The sequence below is a fragment of the Felis catus genome, chromosome A3 (genome assembly GCF_018350175.1).
Source record: "Felis catus isolate Fca126 chromosome A3, F.catus_Fca126_mat1.0, whole genome shotgun sequence".
Taxonomy (NCBI): domain Eukaryota; kingdom Metazoa; phylum Chordata; class Mammalia; order Carnivora; family Felidae; genus Felis; species Felis catus.
In genome coordinates this window covers 31,368,685-31,383,300 of record NC_058370.1, presented here as the reverse complement: position 1 = coordinate 31,383,300, position 14,616 = coordinate 31,368,685, and the positions used below count along the sequence as shown (strand labels likewise).

The 14,616-nt window shown below is 39.9% G+C and overlaps 1 protein-coding gene across 8 annotated transcripts in view; it reads left to right on the top strand.

The window, feature by feature from the left end:
• Positions 1-14,616, top strand: part of SLC23A2 (solute carrier family 23 member 2) — a 132,268-nt gene that overhangs the window by 28,449 nt on the left and 89,203 nt on the right. For 5 of the 8 annotated variants that reach the window (XM_023251438.2, XM_023251436.2, XM_023251432.2 and 2 more), the window contains one exon: positions 9,509-9,572. The gene's annotated coding sequence lies outside the window, so the exon portion shown is untranslated. Of the gene's footprint in view, positions 1-8,569; positions 8,729-9,508; positions 9,573-14,616 lie in introns of all 8 variants that reach the window. The other 3 variants (XM_023251434.2, XM_045053843.1, XM_023251435.2) reach the window with 2 other exon arrangements.

Genomic DNA, 14,616 nt, shown 5'->3' with positions numbered 1-14,616 from the left:
GATAGTGCTGCTATAAACATTGGGGTGCATGTGCCCGTTCGAATCAGCATTTTTGTATCCTTTGGATAAATACCTAGTAGTGCAATTGGTGGGTTGTAGGCTAGTTTTATTTTTAATTTTTTGAGGAACCTCCTTAACTGTTTTCCAGAGTGGCTGCACCAGTTTGTATTGCCAACAGTGCAAGAGGGTTCCCTTTTCTCCACATCCTTGTCAACACCTGTTGTTTCCTGAGTTGTTCATTTTAGCCATTCTGACAGGTGTGAGGTGGTATCTCATTGTGGTTTTAATTTGTATCTCCCTGATGATCAGTGATGTTGAGCATCTTCTCATGTGTCTGTTAGCCATCTGGATGTCTTCTTTGAAAAAAGTGTCTGTTCATGTTTTTTGCCCATTTCTTCACTAAATTATTTGTATTTTGGGTGTTGAGTTTGGTAAGTTCTTTTTAGATTTTGGGTAGTAACCCTTTATCCTATATGTCATTTGCAAATGTCTTCTCCCATTCAGTAGGTTGCCTTCTAATTTTGTTGATTGTTTCCTTTGCTGTGCAGAAGGCTTTTATCTTTAATTTTTTTTCCACATTATTTTTGAGAGAGAGAGAAAGAGAGAGCGAGCGTGAGTAGGGGAGGGGCAGAGAGAGACACAGAATCCAAAGCAGCTCCAGGCTTTGAGCTGTCAGTACAGATCCTGAGGTGGGGCTCAAACCCACAAGCTGTGAGATCATGAACTGAGCCAAAGTTGGACGCTGAACCGACTGACCCACCCAGGCGCCTCCAGAAGCCTTTTATCTTGAAGTGCCAGTAGTTCATTATTGCTTTTGTTCTCTTGCCTCTGGAGACATGTGTAGTAAGAAATTGCTGCGGCCAAGGTCGAAGAGATTGTTGCCTGTTTTCTCCTCTAGAGTTTTGATGGTTTCCTGTCTTACATTTAGGTCTTTCATCCATTTTGAATTTATTTTTGTGTATGGTTAAGAAAGTGGTCCAGTTTCATTCTTCTGCATGGTGCCATCCAGTTTTCTCAGCACCATTTGCTGAAGAGATTGTCTTTTTTCCATTGGATACTCTTTCCTGCTTTGTTGAAGATTGGTTGGTTATATATTTGTGGGTTCATTTCTGGGTTTTCTCTTCTGTTCCATTGGTCTTTTTTTTTTTTTTTAAATAATTTTTCAAAAGTTTATATGTTTTGAGAGACAGCATGAGTGAGGAGGCAGCAAGAGAGAGGAAGACAGAGAATCCCAAGCAGGTTCTGCACTGTCAGTGCAGAGCCCAATGTGGGGCTTGAACCCGTGAAACTGTGAGATCATGACGTGAGCTGAACCCAAGAGTCAGACACTTAACCAGCTGAGCCACTCAGGTGCCCCTCTAAGACATGTCTGTTTTTGTGCCAGTACCATACTGTCTTGATGATTACAGCTTTTATAGCTTGAAGTCTGGAATTGTGATGCCTCTAGTTTTGGTTTTCGTTTTCAACATTATTTTGGCTCTTTGGGGCCTTTTTATAATACTTTCTTAAAAGTAGTATTTATTACCACGAGGGAGGTGAGGTGAATATCTCTGGGAATACCTGCCGAATACATGGTCTCCCAGCTCTCAGAGTTTCTGTTAACCATCTTTATATTTCAATTCACACATCTCTTTCTCTGCTCTGTGCACAGAGCTTTTTTCTCAAATCTCTCGTCTTTGGTGGGCACTTGTCAGATGTACATGCCACCCCCAGCTCAAATTTAGCATGTCCAGACCTCGTTCGTTACTTGCCTTGTCGAGCCCATCTCCTTACTTATTTAAAGGAGACAATCTTGTTCTTTTTCTAGAGGTCCTCTTTGACACCCGATCTTTGATTTTTTTTTTTCTCTTTTAAATCACTCACTCTATCTGTCCCTTTTTGTCATCCCTTTTGTCACCCCAGTTGCCAAGATCCTTATACTTGGATTAACACAGTAGCTTCTTGACCTTCCATCTTGAGATTTTTCCAGTGGTGGACTCTCTCTCCTCACCTGCCCAGAAACTGATGTCTCATTAAAGCCATGTTGCATTTACATTGGACTTTTGAGACTTTTGAGACTTTTGACCCTGCAAGTTGTTTTCGTCCTCCACCTCCCATTGTGAGCTGTGGTTAAGCTGTTTTCATGGCCTTGAGACTTGCAGTACTCCTGCCTGCCTTGGTCTCCAAGGTGGCCTTCCACTCAGGACTTTCCTGCTGACCCCAAATCCCATTTCCACAAATTCATTTCTGACCATTTCAGGCTCTATTGAGCGGTTTTCTCCGAGTGCTCATGCACAGTTTGGGAAGTATCTATCATGTTTCTGTGATTGACTCGTTGTCCCAATCTGTCCACTGAGATGGCAGATGGCTTCACATATAATCCATTTCCATCTCAGTGCTGAGACTTTTGGCAGTTCAGGAAACTAGCCAAATGGTTGATTTATCCTTTTCTTTTTCAGTACAGATCCTAAATATTCAGTTTACTAAACTGAGAAAAGAGAAGGTTTGCTAGTTAGTACCTTTCATCTTTGTTCTCAAGAGCATACACTTGTCTGGGCATTCATAGCGAAGAACACCAGCTCTGCCCAGCGCCTGGAGCCTGCAGACCCCATACCCAGTTCTGCTTCAGGCACGTTTTAGAAGTTGATCCTCAGATGTGGAAGGACTCGGATAGAAACTGGATTAAAAACTTTCAGCCGTGAGGAGAAATCTCTGTTTTATTAGTGGGTGATTTCTGAGAGTCTCTGTCTGGTAATTTTGGTTTACAGACTGTGTGCTATTGACGTCAATGTCCCACTTTCTCGTAACTAAACATGTTATATAAAATGCTGCATTGTTTATAGTTTGATCGGTAGCAACAAGAGAATTAAATATTTACTGGGAAAAGTGGGTACTTTCAAAAACCTATGTAAACACTGATGATGATCACAGAGCTTGCATAAGAAGGTAAGGAAGGAAGATGGTTTCTATGAAACCGTTACTATGAAGGGGTTCCAAGCGCATTAGAACAGCTCTGGCCTTTTCAGTGGGCTTTGTTTTAAAATCAATGTGTTAGTGTTGGATTACTACCAGCTGTTGATAAATTGCCTAAGTCCTTTGCTGCCTTTCTGTTTGGTATGGAAAAATCTCATCAATAACTTTGTCCCATTCCTTTTAATAATTTTTTTTCATACATGTATTTTATTTTAGTTTTGCCATACAAAACTAGAACTTGGCAATTCAATAGTTACAAAGCCCCTCTGGATTTGAGCCCCATGGATAGACCCTGTTAGCTTTATTTAGGTTTCTTGTGCTGGTTCTGAGCTTCTAGGGGAGAGCCCCCAGGTCCCCTTATGACCTTTTAGCTCCTGCTTGTTGTTAGCATGTGGATTTCTGCTTTCACCTTTCTCACATCTGGCTCCCTCCCTCCTTCTGGTGCTGTGAGTGTGAGAAATTAGGTTATGGCACCTGCTCCCCTCCTTCAGAAGGCAGGCTACAGAACTGGTGGTGGAGCATAGTACTACAGTGTTCTGATGTTTGGGCTAAGATACGTGGCCTTGCCTGTGTTGTGTGCATGTGTGCTTGTAAAATCAGTATCACAACATACTCTCTGGGTGGAAGTCTGATCATGATTACCATGGTTGTGTACTCTGCAGTAACTTTTTTCTCTTTTCCTGGTATCCACTTTCTATAGACCGGTACTGTTCGATACAATTATAATGGGAGTCCCATATGTGATTTTTCTAGTAGCTCTAGTAAACAAAGTAAAAAGACATAGGTAATATTAATTTTAGTAATAGGTTTTATAACCTAATATATTAAAAAATTATCGTTTCACATAATATAAAATTATTAGTAAGATGTGCTTTTTTTCCCCATAGCAAGTCTTTGGAGTTTGATATGTATTTTATACTTAACAGCACATCTCAGTTGGGCTGACCACGGTTCAAGTGCTTAGTAGTCCCATGGGGCTGGTGCTCTTGGGTTGGGTGGCTCAAGGCCCACATTGTTTTTATGTACATTAAGTAGTGTTTTCAACTTTTAAGCTTTTGGATTTTTGGGTATTTCATAACATAAGCCACTTGTTTTCATGGGCTGTGTAATACCATACACTCATCATCAAACGATGCTTTTTTCAGCTTCCCTTTCTCATTTTTTTCCCTGTCAAATTGAGAGGTTTCCCATTGCCTGGAAAATGGTTCTGAACCGGTTCAATTAATTTGCTTGATAAGGCAGTATTTTCTAGATGTTATTTCATTTATTCCCTGGCTTGAGAAGAAAAAAAAGTTTTTTTTAATGTATTTAAAATTTACATATATGTATACAAATTTTGTAAACTAGTTTTCTCTTTTACCCAAGAATCACAAATGTTTTATAGCTTATGATTTTAGATATAATATTAGCTTATGATTTTAATAAGTTAATGTTTATGTTTATATACATAAAAATATTAAATATAAATTTTGCATTATATATAAATGTAACTTTAGGTTATAATACATTGAAGTTTAGGGTCCAATGAATAGTTCTCATTTCTTTAAATTTTTAAATTTTTTAAGTCTATTTCTTTCTTTATTTTGAGAGAGAGAGAGCATGAGCAGGAGAGGGGCAGAGAGAATTTCTGCACTCACAGTGAGGAGCCCCCATGTGGGGCTTGAACCCACCAACTGTGAGATCATGACCTGAGTGGAAATCAAGAGTTGGATGCTCAACAGACTGAGCCACCCTGGCATCCCTCTTCTTTTTTTTTTTTAATTAACTTTTTAATTTTAATTCCAGTGTAGTTACCATATAGTGTTAGATTAGTTTCAGGTATATAGCATAGTGGTTCAATAATTCTGTTCATTACTCAGTGCTCCCCTTTTTTAGGGTCTAGTGAATATTTCTCATTTCTTTTAAAATGAAGAATTTTACCTAGAAACATGTGAAGAAGTGCAGTACAGTACTGTCTTTAGATCACAACAGCCTTTGGAAGTAGCTGAAGAGAACACAGGGCTGTGAGGAAATACAGGAAAATCGGGAGTCCTCCACTCTGAAAGTTTGCAGAACGTTGGAGTGCCTCCCTTCTGACCACACCTTTTGGTTTCTTTAGTTACTCAGCTGCGGTCAATAAGTCCTTGGAAATGAGGGGCTAAGCATCTCGTTACAAGGATTTGAGTGCCTTAATTTCACCTAGTTTGTCTTGCCTGCATATTTATTTTAGTACTATCCTTAGGCAGTGATTTAAGGTTTAAAAATGAAAATAGGGGTTCCTGGCTGGCTTTGTCGATAGAGCATACGATTCTTGATCTTGGGGTTGTTGAGTTTGATCGCCACGTTAACTGTAGAGATTACTTTAAAAAACGAAATCTTTAAAATGATACACACGCTGTAGAAAAAGCAAAAATCAAAAAAGAGCAAAAAGTCATCCTGTCATCTGGAGGTAATCACAAAATCACCAGACACTGGTGTTTTTCCTGTTTTCCATGTGTGTATGTACACACTGTAATGGAAGTGTTCAGTGTGTTTTGTAACCCGCCTTTTCCTCCTTTCAGGGACACGCTCAACACATTATCTTTCATGTCAGTGGGTACTTCTGTTACCAAAATTTTAAGTCCCCACAATATTCTAAGAATGTATCCATAATTTAACCAACCAGTTTAGACATTAGTATTTTCCCCTCCAGTTCTGGATTGTTCTGTGTACTCTTTTAGGTGAACGTTCTCATAATGAAAAATTGAGCCTATTTTAATTATTTTGTTAAATTCCTTATGAATAGAATTATTGGGTCAAAGGCTGTGTGTATTTTTAGAGCTTTTGATGTTGTTAAATGACCATCTAGAAATGTTAAGCCAATCATTATTCCCACCAGCAGTTAATGCAAGTGCCTGCCTATTGAAGGGATGTTAAGCAATTATTCAGTAGTGTTAAGATTTTTGGAATGATTTACAAGCAGTAGATTCTGATTTCATGTATACTCTTTTATATTTCCTTATTTTTTATAAGAAAGCTTATACATGATTATATTCCTGTCAGCAATACAGTGAGAATACATTAAATGAAAAAATAAAAAGCAAATTTTGACAATATTTGGAATTCTTACAGCCAAGCAGACTACTTTAAAAAAATTTTTATTTTATTTATGTTTTTAGTTTTTTTTTTTTTTTTTTGAGAGAGAGAGAGAGGGTGAGAGTGAGTGGAGGAGGGACAGAGGGAAGGAGTGGGGGGAGAGAATCCCAAGCAGGATGCACACTGTTAGCACAGAGCCTGTTGGGGGGCTCAGACTCACACACCATGAGATCATGACCTGAGCTGAAATCAAGAGTTAGACTCTTAAGTGGCTGAGCCGCCCAGGTGCCCCCAAGCAGACTATTTTTAAGCGTGTGTGGTTAAGGTGTTCTGAAGCCCAGTTTACCAGAGAACCAGAAGCCTTCCTGACTCGGTGGCTCTCTGGATAAATTTTAGATGTACCCTTTATTCTCTGAAGTTGTATTTTTTGTTAGCCAAAGCTTGGAACCAAGTAGATTAAGAAAAATGTGGATTTCTCATTGAGTGAGCCCAAGAAGAGCGTACATTTGAACGACGAGGGATACTTGGTATGAATTGTGGTTGTTGCTTTGGAGGGGATGGCAAAGCAAAGTGTGTGATTTGATTTTGAGGTGTCTGGGAAGGATTTTCTGAGGAATTGGTGATTTTACCAGAGATCTCAAATGTGAATAGGAGTTCCCTGGATGTGCCCTCCTTCCAGATGGAGAGAACAGTGGACGGTGACCTCCAGCCTTCATCTTTACAAAGCCTGCCATTTTCAAGGCCACACCAGTCTGTCGCCCCGCCCTCCCCTTACCTTTGCGCCTCCGTCTGCCAACTTCTTAACCGTTCCTAATGTTCCTTGAGAATGTAGCCTCCTGGCTTGCTCCTTTTCTTTCTGCTGTGTCTTCTAACATTGTCTCTGTGTTGTTGGCTCCTCCCGCCTCCAATCCAAACCTCACCCTCCCTTCACAGGATCTTTTTTGGAACTTTTATTTCCAGTTACTTCCACTTTCCTGGGCCTTGTTCTCTTCCAGATGACACGTTTGGAATCTTGAGCTCGAGAGCGTCTTCTCTGCACACATCCTGTACTTCCCTAGGTCTCTTTCATTCTCATCTCCTAGTTCTTGATCCTCAGGCACTCCGGTGCTCTCTGGCTTCCACTTCCCTTCCTCACCCTTTTTACCTGCTGCGGACTCCTCAGGGAGTCATGTGACTGTCCTCTTGCTGACATCTTGGTTTCCTCACTGAATTGTCTGGGTGACTTCCCAGCCTTCCTCAGTGGCACAGTCCTGCTGTTGTAACTTCTCTGTGTTGTTGTTTTGTTTTGTTTTGTTTGCCCGTCATGCTCTGCTAGAGAGAAACCAGGTATCAGAGTGACTTTTTCTATCACCCATGTCCAAGTTCTGGGCTCAGCCAGACCCTTGACTTTGTTGTTGTTGTTGTTCCTTATGTCATCTGTTCACTCCTCTAGTTTCATCCTCCACCTGTCCTCTCCACCATGACTTCTGCTTCTTAGTTCATTAAGAAGTCCTCAGATAAATGATCCCCTCAGCTTCCTGCTCTCCTACCTCCTCGAGTATTGAGAAATAGTAACTATCTGAATACATCTCTGCCCACTTTATTCCATTTCCAGAGGAAATGAGGCAATCCCACTGATGGTCTGTGTGGAGCTGTTGTAACAGATTCTAAGTTTTCCTGCTGTGGTCACAGGAGAATTGCTTCCTGTTCCCTGGTTTATGGAGATAGGTTTGTGTTTTCACAGAAGGTAGGGTCTTAGAAGTGGCGTGACCCTTGGAGAGGAGCAGGTTAAATGACCTCTTGAGATGATGGAGCTCAAATGTGGCCCAGTCAGGAGTCTGGAATCTCCATTGCCTCTTCAGTGGCCTTGCCTGATTGTAAATGAAAATCCCCCTAAGGGGGAGGTGGGATTGGAGGTGATGAGGACATCAGATGTGTTTGTAATTAAAGAAAAATAGATAATGGATATACATGGAACAAAATTTAAGAGGTCCTGAGGACAGTCAAGGCAATTAAGTCTCCCTCCTTGTCTGATTGCCTCTCCCTTCTCAGCAGGCAACTACTTGTACCAGTTTTTATGCATCTGGTTTGTGTATCCTTTAAGAGTCTGCTTTTTAATTGTGAAATTTCAAATGTAAAAAAAATCAAAGAATGAACACTCATGCCAGATACTCAGATTTAATAAATCTAAACATGCTGTTTTTGCTTTAGGCCTTCCTTCCTTTCTTCCTTCCTTTTAAAGAAAATAAAACATTTTAGGTACTCTGTATTCTTTACTAGTGTCCTCTCCTTCCCTTCTCTCCCAGAGGTAACCCTGCATCGATATTTTCACTTTTGAATTACATGTTTATATACCCATAAACCCACATCACATACAGTATTGACTACATGATTTAAAACCTTAAGTAAGCGATTTCATGTGATACGTGTTCTGTAGTCTGCTTATTCAGGAATGTTTTCAAGGCATGCTGACCTGAGTAGCTAGATAGAGTTCATTTGAACTGCTCTTTTTAAATTCTGTTTAAGTAGCAGAACTTAACTTTTATATTCTGTTGATGTATTGGTTATGTACTGTTAAAAACAGGGTCAAGATGCTGAGAAGTGACATTGCCGGATCATAGTGCACACACCTCTTCAACCTGCTAGCTGCCACCAAATTGTTTTGCCCAGTGTTTGAACCAATTTACATTTCTGGCAAGAGAGTGGGAAAATTCCTGTTTATCCACAGTCTTCCCAACAGTTGGTATTATTAAACTCTTTTGTACTGGCCTTATCTGATGGGTGTGGGATGACCTCTCATTAGCAGGGATATGCCACATTGGTTTATCCATTCACTGGCTAAAGGTGAATGATTCCAGGTTTGGGCTATCATAAATAAAGCCATCATAAACATTTATGTGCACGTTTTGGATCGAGCAGAAGTTTACATTTACGTAATGAACAGGAGTAACATTACTGGGTCATAGGGTAAATGTGTCTTTTAACCTTATAAGGAATGGCCAAACTTTTTCCAAAGTGGTTGTGCCATTTCATGTACTGACCAGGACAGTATGGGAGTCCCAAATGCTCTGTGTCCTGATCAGAACTTGGTGTATCGTCTCAGCAGTTTTCATGTTTGTTTTCTCCGTTCTCATAAGTATGTCCTATATTTTTTTAACCCAAATAATTAAATTGTAAAAACTGGCTATTTTAAAATGACTTAAAGTAATTGATTTTTGCCCTTCTTGCTCTTTGACCCCCCCCCCCCCCATTCAAAATCCGAGCGTTGTGTTAGGAGAACCCAACAGTGATAAGAGGTGGTAGGGTGTAGTGGAGCATTTGCAGGCTGCTGATAGGAAATTTGGTCAGGGTAGTTTTCTTGCTGCTTTCAGCAAAGTTCTCTTAAGTTATGGACTCTGATTTACCGGCTGGACTTTTTAGTTTTATTTCTGGAAAATATGTATTAAAACTTTACAGTGAAGAGCGTGGAGTCCTATTTTAATGACCTCACCCACCTACTTGTGATTTTTTTCCCTCTCTCCAGGCCTTGAATAAGATTTGAGAATGCTTGTTCCATTACGAAAAACGGAAGTGCAGAAACCACAGAGGTAGGTCAACACCCTTCTTTTATAGAGCAAAACACGTGAGACCCACTAGTTAATGACTCTCCTGCACATACGCCACTGTGCTTAGTCTGCAGTGTGGGCTTCTGGACTCCCAGTGCAGTGCTTTCTCCCGCTAATCCTTGTGTTCTGCATGGTGCTGACTAGGCCGTGCTGTGATGTGAATCTTGGGTTTGGAGGATGCAGTCTTTATAATGGATTTACTTTGAGAGCCGGAGAAACTTGGTTTTACTTTCAGTGCTGGAGTTCTGGCATGTGCTGTCAGTACACATTCTGAGTCATGCTTTGAGACCATGAACAAGTAGCCTTTAAATGTCAGAGAAGCCAAGCCCGTTTATTGAAGTCTTTGATAGTCAAGGTGAACAGTCAATTTACTCATCTCACCCAGATGTTTACCCTTGATCATGAAGCTACCGTTTGAAGGAAAATAACATTCATCTAGGTTTGAAATGTGTACTGATCCATTTCCTTTTGAAAATTTAGTAACTGGGGTTAATTCTAAAATGTGTTGTTTTGCCACATTGTGTCTGTGCCTACATTTTTTTTTTTTAAAGAGTATAGTTTTGGTAATTCTAATATAACCACATACGAAATGGAAGCTTTTTTTCTGTCACGTAACCTGGCTCCTTTTTTCTTATTGCTTCACCGTTGTTAGCATACTGACTTAGTAACATGGCTCAAGATGGTTCTTGCAGTTAGCGGGAAGGAGAGGACGTACTTCCATGCACATCCCATTGGCCAGAACATAGTCATGTGGTCACATCTAGCTGCAGGGGAAGCCGGGAGATGTTGCCTGAATTTTGTTGGTTGTGTCCCCAGCTTAAAATCAAGGGGTTTTGTAATAATAAATTGAGTGAGAGAGGACTCTTGTTGGAGACACCTGGTGGTCTCTGACACTTCTGATGAAATACAGACATTGCACATAGAACAACGCATAGTTGGAAGTAAGTTGTATATAAAGTGTTTTTTAATTCTGTTTAGCTTTCTGTATGTTTGAAATTTTCCGGAAGTTTATTGAGGCCGTTTTGTATTTTCCAATTTACTTTACCAAGTGCCAGTTGAATGTTGTAACACTAGGGGGTGCTGTAAGTCAGCGCCTTTGCTCTTCGTGTTTCCAGAATTATTTCCCCACCCCAAGTTGGCTCATTACAGAATCAGAGTAGTTTCTGTCCAGTTGATAATCCTAAACTTTCTCTGTTGTTTTACTCCATTTTTCAACATTAAAATGTCAGTATATAACATTTATTTGGAAAAGCAGAAATAACCACCCAGATATAAGGATGTTTTCTCAAAACAGTTCAGATTTTGTCCTTAAAAGGAAAACATAAACCAGAGATTACATTAATCAAATATTTTCAAATGCATAATGATTTCTGAAGAGTTCAACATTTTTTTCAGTATTTGTTTTAAGGTTAGCCTTTTAGTTGCTTTGCATATTTTTTTGGTCCTAGATTTACTACAGTTCCAGGCACTAAGATTTCAACTACTTCTGATTTGTCCCTTAATAATGGGAGGGACATAAAACTTAGAAAATCAGGGGAATGTAAAGAAGAAATACTCAGAATCCTGCTTTACAGAAATGACTAAAGTAATCGGTGTATTGCCACCTCCTTTGCTAGTAAGTATACTTGTGCGTGCATGTATACGATACTTTACAAGGTGAGCAAATCATGAGTTAATGCTAGTGTTTGGCATGTTTTTTCTGTGTTCATTTTTTAAACCAATTTTATTTTTTATTTTTATTTTGAGAGGGGGGAGAGGGAGCACGTGCGCAGAAACAGAGAAGGGTCAGGGAGAGAGAGAGAGTCTTTAAGTAGGCTCCTTGCTTTCAGTGCAGAGCCTGACATGGGGCTCAATCTCACAAACCATGAGATCATGACCTGAGCCAACATTCAGAGTCAGATGCTTAGCTTAACCTACTGAGCCACCCAGGAGCCCATTCTGTGTTTATTTTGTAATGACCTACCTTTCCGAAGTATTTTATTCTAAGTTTTTAAACTCATTTTCTGAGTTAGACTCATTACCTGTAAATCATTACTTTGTCTTTCCATTTCTAGTATTAGAACTTTTTTTTTTAAGTTTATTATTATGAGAGAGTGCACAAGAGCACAAGAGTTGGGAGAGGGTAGAGGGGGAGAGAGAGAATCCCAAGCAGGCTCCATGCTGTCAGCCAGAGCCCAACTGGGGGAGGGGGAGTTCCATCTCACAAACTGTGAGATTGTGACCTGAGCCAAACTCGAGAGTAGGACGCTTAACCTACTGAGCCACCCCGGCGCCTCTCCAGTGTTAGAACTTTTAAAACCTTTTTTCATATTGTAGGAATTAAGACAGCCTTCTATAGTGGAGGCTATCAGACTCCATCTGTTTCTGGCTTTAATGGGTACCACTTGGGGTTTTTCGGAGTGAGTATCACTGGCTGTTGGCATGAGATAGGGATTCTTTTGGAGGACTTGTTTTCTTCTGTGTCAAATGTGCTAAGAGTTATTTGAAAATTGATGATGAGTTTTATCCAGAGCCTTTGGTTTTCATTGGTCTTACAGGCTTTCTTCTTTCTACCTGTTGATGTGAGTTGTGATACTAGGTTTTTTTCCTTTTCGTTGTTAAGTTGGAGATCAAGATGGTACTAGATTTCTAAAATGGTTCACCAGTCTTTTTCTCCTTTTCCAGTGCTCTGCAGCTGAGTAGTATAGGAAGTGACTATTCCTTAGTGCCTGGAGACATTTGCCTGGGAAGCTAATTGGGCCTGTGTATTTTTGAGTGGAAGGTTTCCATCTGCTTTGGCCTTGGGAGGTGTGTTCAAGAACCTTCTTGGATGTATTTATCAAATTTATCTTTTTTTTTCCTTATTTTCTAGCTAATTTTTCTTTCTCTAATTTCTTATGCTTTGTGTATGATATTTTATTGCTTATTCTTCCTTTTCGTAAGGGTGTGCTTACAGTTTCAGCTTCACCTTTGACCCAACAGTTATTTTGGAGAAAGGTTGAAAATTTTGAAGTTGTTAGACTTTGTTGGTTAATAATTCTTTTGATCTCTTTGGGCATTATCCTCAGGCAGTGAGGAAAAAATAAATGCTCCTTTTGTGGGGTTGAACTTTTCATTTGCGATGATGGTCAGTTTTCACAAATGCTCTTTAGCCAATGAAATTAGGTTCTGTTTTCTGTGGGATGCACAGTCTGGTACCTATCATATTTGCTTTATTCATTTTATTGGTCAGGTTTTCTAATTGATAAGAAAACTCACATGGAGATGCAGCCTATGCCCCTGTCCCTCCACCCTCTTGCACCCATCTTCTTGGAGACAGGTGTGTTTATGAAAGTTTTTTATGTCCATGAAGTAATGTTTGGAAATAAAAACTGACATGATGCTTCATTTGTGAATTTTTTACTTTTTACAGTGTGAAGTTTGCCCCGTTTATTACTTTTCCCGCATTTATTACTTCCTAGCATGATTTCATTGTGTCTGTTACTTAAAAAATCACGAGGCAGAATTACTGTTGCTTTACTTGTGTGTCACTTTAAGGTATATTGTTGGGTGTTGGTGTTTATTTTCTGGTGCATCTGAGAATAGGTTGAATTTAACTCATTTACAGTTTGGTTTGTGTTTTAGTCTGTAATGTTTCAAATTTTAATGTGGTTTCCTTTAAAACACACACACACACACACACACACACACACACACACACACACACACACACACACACACACACACCCAAGCCCCAAAAAACCCACCCCTGTTTCTCCAGTAGTTGTCGCTAAGATCTAATGGTGTTTTAAAACTCCTGCCTGTTTGCAAGATGGGGTTCAGCATTATTTTACTGCCTGTCTTCAGTCTTTATTAATGTAATCTTGCTTGATCTGCTTTATTGTTATTACATTTTTCATATCACCTAGCATATGCTTAGAGAATAATTTGACATTGCATTCAGTCTTATAATTAGGTTTATCTTCATTATTTAGTTTTGCCCTGACCTTGACGGTTGGGGTTGGCATACATGATTAGCAGCCCTGTGTATTAGTGGCCTCCCTGGATTTTGCCTCTTACGTGGTTGGAATAATAAACCTCAACCTCTCAGCCTCCCCCCACCCCCTTTTTCTTAGCCTGCGCATGTCTGAGGTTGCATTTTTTGGTTTTCCTACATTAAGGGCAGCTTGTGTGGGTATAAAATTCTTTGGGGAAACCTTTTCCTCGGTTCTGTCTTCACTTTCTATTGCCTTCTGGCATTTTCATGCTGCCTTGGAAAATCCTGGGGCTCATCTTTATCATTGCTATTAAGTAAACCAAATATTTTCTTCTTCTCTCTGGATGTTTCTACACCTTTTTCTTCCTGTAGCTAAATTATTTTGCCAGGATGTGACCAAGTATAGGTTTTTTTGTCTCTGATTTTGCATGAATTTGGTGTGCCTTTGTGATCTCTGTACTCAGATTTTTCTCAATCTCAGAGTAGTTTTTATTCTGTATCTTTTTTATATTTTCTATCCCATTGGTTCTTTATAAAAAAAGTTTTATCGAGATGGAATTCACACACGACAAAGTTCTCCCCTTTAGCACATACAGTTCAGCGGCCTCCAGTGAATCAGACTTGCATAACCATCACCTTCAAGTTTGGAACATTTTCTGCATCCCATAAGAAATCTCAAACTCATTAACAGTCCCTCCCCATTCTTGTCCCCCATCTCCACCCCAGCCCCAGGCAACCACTAATCTACTTTCTGTCTCTCGAGATTTGCCCTGTCTGGACATTTCATGTAAACGGGAGCCCTACAACATGACTGGCTTCTTTGTTCTCTTTAAGTCTAGTCAAGGAGCACAGGTTGTTCATGTCTTGGTTTTGCTCTTTGCTTTTGTCCCTCTGTGGTTCTCATCTGTGGACTGTTAACTGCCTTTCTGGACTTCTCCTTGTCTGCCCATGTTTCTTTAGCTTGTCCTCCACCCATTAGTTTTCTGCTACTTCCTCCAGTTTTCACTTGTGTTTGTCGCTTCTTTAACACCCCCAGCTTGTCATCTTTTGGTCCTGTTCCCCTTTTTTAAA